The sequence below is a fragment of the Grammomys surdaster genome, unplaced genomic scaffold (genome assembly GCF_004785775.1).
Source record: "Grammomys surdaster isolate TR1022 unplaced genomic scaffold, NIH_TR_1.0 188, whole genome shotgun sequence".
Classification (NCBI taxonomy): domain Eukaryota; kingdom Metazoa; phylum Chordata; class Mammalia; order Rodentia; family Muridae; genus Grammomys; species Grammomys surdaster.
Window position 1 is genome coordinate 6,388,761 of NW_021604633.1, and position 11,467 is coordinate 6,400,227.

Genomic DNA, 11,467 nt, shown 5'->3' on the forward strand with positions numbered 1-11,467 from the left:
CACTATACACTATACACTATACACTATACACTATACACTATACACTATACACTATACACTGGAATCCCAAAGAAGTTGGCTCTACTGCCAGTGAAGGAGTGCTATTGAGATGAGAGTGGAAGCTTCCTTCTTCCATATCCTTAGATACGTTTCCAGCAGGTGTGGCCCAGATTAGAGGTGGGTTTTCCCAGCTAAAAAGATCTGGACTAAAGGTGTGTTTTCTAGTCTCAAGATCTGGATTAAAGGCTTGTCTTCCTACCTCAAGGATATGGATTAGAATTGAATCTTCCCACTTCAAATTAAACAAAAATCCCTCACAGGTGTGTCATTTCATTTTTGGGTTTTAGTAAATTCCAGATGTACTCAAGTTGACAATCACAAATAACCATCACAGAAGCCCAGGACCAAAACACCCAAGATTTAGCACATTGTTACTCCACATATCCTGCAACACAAATATATAGGGAAAAACAAACAGGCTCTAGAATATGCTAAACCTGTGGCCAAGAGACAGAAGGAAGGCAAAAATACCAGGAACAGATTGCCAAGAGACATAGGCTCTGCTCAGTGAGAGTTTTTACTTCTAAGTCCTGTCAAAAAGAAGTTTTTAAGTGATCAGACCTTAAAAAAAGAGTGAGGAAGGAAGAAAGAAAGGAAAACCACCACCAACAAACCCAAAAAACAAAACAAAACAACAAAAAAACCAGGCTTAGTAGTATCCACTAAATGTTAACAAATATGATAGCAGAAATACATCAGGGGGAGAGGAGAATGTGCTGGCTAAATATATGCCTTATCAAATTATAGCAGCCAGTCACAGGAAAATTATAAAGAAAAGAAAAAATAAGATAGGAAACATGTATTAGTTTTTCACTAATTGTCTAATATTTTAAGTTGAAAGTAGTTTAAAATATAACGCTGGGGGCTGGAGAGATGGCTCAGCGGTTAAGAGCACTGACTGCTCTTCCAAAGGTCCTGAGTTCAATTCCCAGCAACCACATGGTGGCTCACAACCATCTGTAATGGGATCCGATGCCCTCTTGTGTGTCTGAAAACAGTGACAGTGTACTCACATACAGAAAATAAGTAAAAATAATTCTTTAAAAAAAATAAAAAATAAAAAAAATAAAATATGATGCTTCTGGAACAAACACTAGCCACATTAAATATTGTTCTAAGACTGGAGAGATGGCTCAGTGGTTATGAGCACTGTCTGCTCTTCCAGGGGTCCTGAGTTCAATTCCTAGCAACCATATGGTGGCTTCCAACCATCTGTAATGGGATCTGGTGCCCTCTTCAGGCCTGCAGGCATACATGCAGGCAGAATGCTTTATACATAATAAATAAATAATCTTCAGAAAATTGTACTAAATATTTTTTGTATACATTTGAATAAATTGATAATAGAAAATGTTCATGTATTTTTTTATTTAAATGTGTTCTTACACAACTTGCACACGTACAAAATTACAGACCACTCTCATCTTCAACCTCTCACATCTTTCTACCATCCCTGTCCATCCCCTTGTTCTCCACAAATCTCTAACATTCATGTCCATACATCTTATTCTGATGCTCATTGGTTTTAACCAGGGCTATGTCTATGACCACGGATTTGGAGCTGTGGGTTGGAGCCTGGTGGGCTCAGCAGTAGGCACACAACTGAAAGTAGTAATCCCTTCTTTCACTAGCCAGTAGTTCAGTAGTAAAGAGTAGGGCCCCACGAGCCCCTCCCAATTTTCTGACTGATTGTAGACAGGGGTAGTCTTGTACATAACCACTATAGCTGAGGATTAGTGATTGTAGTGGCTGTATCAACTGAGGTATGGAATTGACTGACCTTCATCCTATCCCCCAGCTTGAACATCTCACCCCTTCTGCAAGGTCGCCTGAGCCTTAGAGTGGCTGATGTAAACATCTTGTTTAGGGCTAAGTCCACAACTGTGACTTATTCTCAGCACTTGGATAAGCCATGAATCTCTTGCATTCATTGTTGTTCACTGTGAGGAGAGGGTTAAATAATGCTTTGAATAGTTTTTGTCTATAGGTATGAATTATGTAAAAACACATTCAGAAGGTAGTCTAATGCTATGTCAGTTTCCTTTTTTAAAAAGTATTTTATTATTATTTATATGAGCACACTGTAGCCGTCTTCAAACACACACCAGAAGAGTGCATCAGATCCCATTACAGATGGTTGTGAGTCACCATATGTTTGCTGGGAATTGAACTCAGGAACTCTGGAAGAGTAGTCAGTGCTCTTACCCGCTGACCCATCTCATCCTTAACTGCTGAGAGATCTCTCCAGCCCTGTCAGTTTCCTTAAATGACAACAAGTTCCTCCTCTGGGCCTGTGACTCCACAGGCCTGAGTCATTAAGTGGGGTTTATCGGGCCAGGCATGGGTTATTCCCTTCTGTGCAACAGGCCTCAAATACAACCAGAGGGCAGTTGGTAAGCCCAATAGCAGTCATGCCACTATTGCATAGGTAGGTAAAATCCCGGCAGGATGTCTTAGTTCATACATCCCCCAGTGGTGCCTTTCCCCCCAGCAGCCACCATAGCACCCACCATAGCTATCTCTCATAGCACTTCAAAAGCTAGCCAACAGGATGAAGTTTCCAATCGGTTCCATATTTCTTTTTTTGTACCTTACAGCCAAGGTGTGTGGTGTCTTCTGTAATCTGATCTTGTGGGCAACCAAGAAGACTAACAAGAGCCTGTATTATAACACCCTTCAGTGTCTCTGTGGTTTTTGCTTTGTTTTAATTTGAGTTATAAGATAGTGGTCTTCTATATGGCTTCTTTATATTCCCTTTGTCCCTGGTAACCCTCCCACATCATCTCTGCAACCTGCCCCTCACCTCCCCCACTGCTTAGACCTTCCCACCATAGTGTCCCCCTCTTTACTGTGCTTTTGGGTTCCTCCCTTAAGATGCCTCCATCCTGGTGTCCCTTACAGCCAGAAGCCACTCAGCCCATAGTTTGAAGGATCAAGGATGGATAAAGCATCTGAAACACAACCAAAGACAGCAAAGCTGTTGTAAAAAAAATGTTCTCATAGCCTTTCTCCTCAGACCCTCCAGTTTTCCACTAATCTCCAGCTGAGTCTCCTGTTTTAGTTGTCAGGAGAACTCAGCAGGTGAAGTCAGGCTCCTTGTATTGCTAGAATAGAATCTGGGCAGAGACTGGGTGTTTATAGTGCACCTGCTGCTATAGAAACAGTGCTGCTTATCTACCCATGAAAGTGAAGGGGGCGATAAGTACCTGTGCCCTTACAGGGTACTAATGGTAATTATCTTAGTCCATTTGGTATGGTCACAAAAGGCGATAGATTGGGTGGATTATAACTCAAGTGTATTTCCTGAAGTTTTAAAGGCTGAAACTTCCAAGGTTCAGGGTCTGGTTAGAGCTTATTTTTTTGGTTCATAAATGGGGGTCTGATAATTGTCTTTACTGTTGGAAGAGGAAAGATATCTTTCTGGTGTCTCCGTAACTTTATCATAACTCAAGCACCTCCTTTTATCCCTATCTCCTAATACTGGCATAAAGTCAGTTGGGTTGACATATGAATTTAGGGGAGACATAAGCATTCAGCCCACAGCAAATGTTATTTCTGGATAAAATGACTTGAGGTGATTGGTAGCATGTTTTGTTTTGGAGATAGGATCTTGCATAGGCAGGCTATCTCCCATCAAGTTTGTAGCCAAGGTTGACTTGACAATCTGGCTCCACCTTTGGGGTGCTGAGATTATATGCATGCAACACCACACTCACCCACTGCTCTGGAATTCTTAGAATAGTATCCTTGTATTCTTCTGTACTATTTGAATGTTGTGGGTTTATCTTTAAGTTGGATTTGGGAGGGTTGGTTTTGGGGGACAGGGTTTCTCTGTGTAGCCTAATCTGTCCTGGAAACTCACTGTGTAGACCAGGCTGGCCTCAAACTCGAGATCTGCATGTATCACCGCATTCATGTTGAATTTTTAAACTTTTCATTCATATATTTGAATGAGATAGACATAATTGACTGAAGTTTTAAAAAATGAAAAATGTAAGCAGATCTCTAGAATTAAGAACATATGTAATGTAAATCAGTCTAATGTACTCTGCTAAGGCGGATATAAATTAAATCTGAGACTAAGTGGTCACGGCTGGTGCTTTCTAACACCCTTTCCTGTTTCATTGGTAGAGACTTCTCCGTGAATCTCTAAGTGATCATCTAGTTGCAGTGCCATTATCATACCTGGGTTGTTGTTGTTGTTGTTAAATCTGGTTTTATAGAAGAAAAGGAATTGGGAGACTTTTTTTTTAGGTTAATGAAACTCAAGAGATTTAGAACTAAGTGTAGTACTTGAAGCTTTAATCTTCAGATGCCGTAGGAGATGGGCATGAAGACATTGGAGACGTTTTAAATCCATATACGCTAGAAAATAGCAGAAATGCATTTTCCCCAAGTAATAATGGTGCATGAGTTGTTGTTAGAGACGCATATGGATGTACTTAGGATAGAGTATTATGGTATAACAGCCACCTACAGCATCAACAAGGTGTAGGTAAGGCACTTGTGTACTCATGGTGACTGAACTAATGTACTGTTCTTTCAAGTTTTTTGGTGTCTAAACTACTGTGTGATTAACCATCCTCATGTTAAAGACAACTTTTAGAGCTTTCCAAAATCTGAACGTTGACATCTTCACTCCCAGTTTTAAAAAGTTATGTATTATTACATGTGTGCATGAGCCACAGGCCATGTGTGGGAGCCAGAGAACAATGTGTGGAGTAAATTAGTTCTTTTTTGATCCTAATTTGGCTTCTAGGGATCAAACTCAGGTCCCCAGGGCTGACAAGCAAGTCAGAGCCTTTACCCACTAAGCCATCTTGCCATCTCCAGTCTCCAGTTTTATGGTATTACGAGATAGGGCCTTCAGTGGGTAATTAGCATTAGACGAGGCCATGTAGGTGGAGATAATCAAACTGCTTCCTTGGAAACCTGTTGGCGTTTGAGACTCATCTCCAGGGCACTAAGGCACACCGCCATCTGCTTGCCTCCCATATACAGACACATAATGCTGATTTCTTTAATTACACGGGTGAACTGGTGTTCTAGAACTGTGGTTACAGGGTAGCACATTGAGAGTTTGGCTCTGCAGTATCTCTCTGATCTTGGAAACTTCCCAAACTTCTCCTTGTCTTAATCTCCATGTCTTTCACATGGGGATGTTTGTCCCAGACTGCAGTGGGCTTTAGGAAATGGAATTGACCAGTGACATTAACTAGCCTCAAAAATAGACATCCTCCCCATCATTTCCTTTCTCGGGTAAATAAAAAATTCTAGCAAGGCAGGAGTGTGTGGGCGGGTGGGGGAGCACCCTCATAGAAGCAGGAGGAGGGAGATGGGGTGGTGGTTTGTGAAGGGGAAACAGGAAAAGAGGATGACATTTGAAATGTAAGTAAATAAAATATCCAATAAAAAAATACGTTAAAAAAACAAATAAATAAAAAATTCTAGACTCAAACCTGTTTAAGGAGATAATGTCCACTAGGTGGCACCAACCACAGGTAAATAAAATATCCCAAGAATCCGTAGCAAAAAGATGGAAATTATAAGGAAATAAAACTGCAGTAAGAATAATCAATGTTCATATCTAAATATGAGTTTTCTGTAACTCCCCCAAACTGTGTAACACAAAGTAGTAAAGCATCAGATAGTAAAATTTTGTTCTGATTTGTGATTCCAAGACCCCCCTCTGGATACAGCTATACTTAGAAATAATTTGAGCTTTTGTTTTACAGAAACCTTGGTTTTTGTTTTTTGTTTTTTGTTTGGTGTTTATTTTGCTAATAAGATGTGATTTGGAGAAGTACTTTCTTGAAAACCACTGGTTTTTGTATAACCATTATCTTTACAGACAAGAATTACTTTACTCAGCCTATAATTCACTCAGTAATTATTGAGTATTTGCTGTGTGTTTGACACTGTTGTAGGCATTGTGCTAGAACTCTGGTTAGGTATGATACTGCTCCAGATGGATAGACAGGTTGTGATAAGAGTTACCAGGCCAACGACCAGGACAAGTGGTTGGGGAGAATTCATAAAAGCACTCCCTTTGACTGTGCTGCACAGTCAGAACCTTGCCAGCTTACTCAAATGCTGTTTTTATCATGGTGTCCACAATCCTTCTTCCAACATACCACCTCTGAGGGATGTGGGTTGGAGAATGATCGAGTGATGCCAGTGCACCTAGAATCTTATGATTTGTTGAGGGTTAGATAGGGAAAAGTCTTACAGGAGGAGGAGTACTTATGTACTAACAGATTTGATTACGTACAGAAAGATGGACGGAAATCCAAGAAAGGAGTGGAACCTCTTACACAGATAGAGGGGTTTCCTTTGATGGGAGCTGAAACACCTACCTAGAGTTCCTTTCCCTTCATTTTAATAATTTTCTCTAGATTCTCTCATTTTGTCTGATTATCCCTCCTCTCCTTCCTACACCACCCTTTAGTTAAGCTTGTCTGAAGGGCTCCGTGCAGAGTACTCTTCTAATTGTCTACTAAATTCTAGTTGTCTACTAAATGTTTTCCTGTAGCAAGCTTATTCAGCCTAGAGCACTAGACCTCACACCCTCCTCTCCAACTCCAGATACTTTTTCAATCTCCCATATTCATATCTCCCTTGGCTTTTTAATTTAGCTGTTGTGATGGTTTCAATAGGTATGCCCCCCCTAGTCTCATGTGTTTGAATACTTGGTCCATATGGAGTGGCACTACTAAGGGGGTGTGGCCTTGTTGAAGGAAGTGTGTCTCTGTAGGGGCAGACTTTGAGGTCTCCTATGCTCAAGCTATGCCCATTGTGGCTCACTGTCTCTTCCGACTTCCTGTGGATCAAGATATAGAACTCTCAGCAATTTTTCCAGCACCATGTCTGCCTGGATGCTGCCATACTTTCCACCGTGATGATAATGGAGTGAACCTCTGAAGTGTAAGCCAGCCCCAATGAAATGTTGTCCTCTAAAAGTGTTCCTTAGGTCATGGTGTCTCTTCACAGCAATGGAAACCCTAAGACAGCTGCTTTTATTTGTTTTTGTTTGTTTTGTTCTGTTTTTGTTTTTCAAGACAGGGTTTCTCTGTGTAGCCCTGGTGGTCCTGGAACTCACTATGTAGACGAGATAGTCTTGAACTCAGAGATCCTCCTGTCTCTGCATCTCAAGTGCTGGAATAAAAGGCATGCACCACCACCACCACCACCACCACCACCACCACCCAGCTCTTTCAGTTGCTTACTTGACACTTCATTTGTATAAACACATCTTTAACTTAACAATCCAAAACTGGGATTTAAGTTTTCTGAGCCCCCTCCCCCTCTGTAACACACAAAACGAAGCATGGGACTCTGTGGGGGATACTCATGGCCTCTGCCTTGTTCACGGATACATAAAGTCATGCTTAACATCATTTGTGCTCATTGAGATCACAAGTTTTATTCCAGAACATTTGAAAGATTATATTCATGTGCATTCTTTCCTTTAGCTCCAGAAATATGAATGAAAATTCTGTGTTGCATCTACCCCTTCCTTCCCAGACTCCACTTGCCTTCTTTCCTACCAATGTGATCATGTGTTGAAATGTGGAATCTAAGATTGAAATAGCCTGGAATGCTGATGCATGACATGGAGGAAACCTGCTCCAGCAGTCACTTGGACCTGCTGCGAACTTTCAACAAGGATAAAACCTTTCCCTCTCCCCCCTCTCTCTTTCTCTTTGTGTGTGTGTGTGTGTGTGTGTATTTACTGTTGTAACCTAATCAAACCCATCCTGACTAAGTGCTATGTGACTACATATTTTTGACAAATGTCTTCCAGCCGTTATTTCTGACTAACTGGCATCCATATGTCTCCCTAAACAGAAATTCTAGAACTGCAGTGTCCCACGCTATCCCTCTGCAATGTTCTCAGTTTCAGTAATTATCATGCATTTAGTTACTCAGTCAGATCCCAAAGTAAGGAGCAATTATCTTAATTCCTCTTCTTCCTCAACTCTAGCCTGATCAGTAAGAGTTTCTAAATGTGTCTCTCATACATCCTGAACCTCCACAATCGGCTTCTTCCTGTTCCTGCTTTCAGACTTGGGATAGCATAGAAATTCTAGCCCCACCCCAGCTTGCCATCTAGTTTGTTCTTCCAAGAACTAAAGTGATAGGTTCTCTTGTAGTCTTTGGGGGAAATGTCTTGTACATAAAAATAAACCAATCTGCATGTCTCAGAAAAACCTTTTTAAAAATGTAAGTCTGGCCAGATATGATTGGCCCCACCACTCAAAAGGATCTCTTGAGTTCAAGGCCAGCCTGATCTGTAGAGTAAATGCCAAGGCTACACAGAGAAACCCTGTCCTAAAAAAAACATAAACAAACAAACAAACTGGAAATCTGATTATATTTTTTTCTGTTTAAAACACTCCGTATAACCGGGTGTGGTGGTATTCAACTTTAATCCCAGCACCCAGGAGACAGAAGCAGGAGGATCTCTGAATTCAAGACCAGCCTGGTCTACAAAGACAGCCAAGTTCCAAGACAGCCAGGGCTACCCAGAGAAACCTTGTCTTGAGAAGTATGCTTTTAGATGTTGTGGGCCATACTCTTGCAACCTTCCTGTCTTCCTTGTCTCTTGCTACACTCCGGTTCTAGACAGCACCCCTGTACCAAATTGCTACTATGTCTTCTTTCGTGTCTTCAGAGCCCATGCTGGTCCTTCTGCTCAAAAACTGCCCAGGTCTATGTGTGCCAGTTCTTCCTGTTAGTGTCTTCTCTGACACTTTGTATCGCTGCCAAATATCTCCCATGAAAGGCACTTCCACAGTAACTAGTCTGCCCTCTGGGCCGTGGCTTCTGCAGCCACAGGTTCAATGAACCACAGGTATAAACAGTTGAAAAATTTACATTGCATGGTAGTATCATTGACAGCAATTAATTTATTATATTATCTCAGGGAGAATATTTTTGTTTTGTTTCTTTACAGTGCTGGAGATGGAACCCAGGGCTTCATATATGCAAAGCATTGACTACTGTGCTAAGCACCAGCCTATCCAGAGAGGAATGTGAATGTTTTCAACACAAAGAAACAGTAAGTGTTTGAAGTGATGTATATGCCATTTGCCACAATCTGATTAATATGTTCTTTACATATATTAAAATATACTGTACCTTGTAAATATGTACAATTATGTCAATTACAATTTTTTAATGTTTGAAAAAAATTGTATCTGTATTCAACCCACAGACTTGTCAGTGTTTCTTAAAAATGTAGTGTAATTAATCTCACAACATATACACTGTGTCGGGTACTCTCATTAATACAGAGATGATGTGAGGTCCAGGACTGCCAGATGTGGTGGTGCACACCTGTAGTTCCTAGACCAATCCCCTGTGGATACAGAAGGATGATTGCTTTTCTTGGTATGTTTGCTTCTGTTAATCATTTCCCACATTAAACTATGAATTTCATTAGAACAGAGAGTGTATTTGTTTTGTTTACCATTCCCTGGATGCCTGGTCCATCGTCTTTGTGCCAGTTATAAAGCAGGTACACGGTGAAGGATCAGTGGATACGTGAATGAGGGGCTGGTGGAGGGTCTAGTGCCTTGGCTTACGGGTCCGGAAGCTGATGAAACAAAGGACATTTATCTTCACATTTCTCCTTGTAGCTCTTTAGCTTCCTCAAATGAGATGACTAGCTGTCTGGATAGGCTAGCCACCCGGTATGGAGGAGAGCAGAGGCATCACACTCCCAAAGTTCTGAGCGCTTTAATTCCTTGGGAGGAGGTGGCAGAAACATAGAGCCCTCATTTACTAAAGCTTGTTATTTTGCCACAGACATTTAATAACTGGTTTAAACAAAATATTAAGCAATCTCTTCTTTGTTTTAGAGACTGCATGTTCCTTTTTTATGAGCAAGTAAAACCACAAAAAGTCAGTAAATTCCAAGTGCACACATATTTATAAGGGAAGAGTAACTATGATTTAACTCAATATCTACTCTCTCTCCCATGTTTTTAAATAGCACATATTTCTTTCTCTTGATTATAAAAGTAAGGCTTCATATAATTATATACAATACTAAAATCCTGAAAGGAGAAACTATGGAAACAATCGCATCAATGGTACTGGCTTTTATTTCTAAATCCCAAAAGCTACTATGTCTTCTTTCATCTCTTACTCTCTCCTTGGGGGGAAAAAAGAAACAAAAACAAAAGCTTCATTCATCTCTACTTTAATTTCCTCTGAATCTATTTCTAGGTTCCTAGGTCAGCTGATTGGATTAGCCAGGTAATGTAACCCACCACTTTGCCTTTATCTCTTACCAGATGAGATTAAAATCCAAGCTCCTTAATGCAGTATGTGAGGCCCTTCATTATCTGGCTCCTGTCCACCTTCCAGCCTTTCTCACCACTTCCTTCCCTGACTCAGCTGGGAGCTTACAGACAAAGGCCATGGACTAATAGAAGTCTTGACTGTGTGTCCTACTCTAACCAGAAATGTGGGAGTGCCACATGCTACCAGAGGTGTTGAGATCCGCTCCACGATTCTTAGTCTTGTTAATAAAAGAATGCAAGAACTGACTCAGAAGAAAGCTTGAGGACAATTTAGAATTTAAAGAAAAAAACCTGAGGCCAACAAGCTTAAATCTCAGTAGCTGTCTAGAGGAGGAAGATGAAGAGGAAGAGAGAAAACTATGCAATTTGAATTAGTAATGAAGTTATTATTAATGAATTGGTAATGGAGGTCAAGCTACATGGCAGTCAGAAGACATTTAACAAGAGATCGTAGGGGAGCTTCAGAGAAAAAGTAAGGAAGCCTACAGTGTTATGCTTAGGAGAAGACAAAAAAGAAAAGCTACACATCCCAGAATATGGGCTTAGAAAAGCAGATATACTTAACAGGGCCATGGCTCCATCAGCAACATACTAGGTGGAGAATTTCTGTGAAAGAAAAGTAATTATCTAAAAAACAAACAAACAACAAAACTACTTCATTAAAAGGATTATTATTCCTCTCGTCTCTTTAGTTTTCAAATTATGTGAGTCAGTCTTCTAAAGGAATGGTCCCTTAATCCAGTGGTTGACTAGTCCAGCTGGGTTAGCCTTTATATTTGGGGTAGCTTGGAATGTAGGAGCACCCCACACACAACTCCAAGTAACCTCTCATGATTTATAACTCCTAACACATAATCAGGGCTACTTGCAATTAAGTTCAGAATTCAAAGAGGATCAGGAGGAAGTGAAAAGCATCTCAGGTGAGGGTTCAATAATCTTCCTTACACCCTTCTTTGTGGAAAGATCAACAGGCAACACCCAAGCCCTAGGTCAGTTACAATGGTCAAGCTCTTGTGACAAAGACTACTGTTATGGTGAAGACACTATTCAACAACAAAGGCCAGGCTCACTGGTCACCTACAACAAAGGCCAGGCTC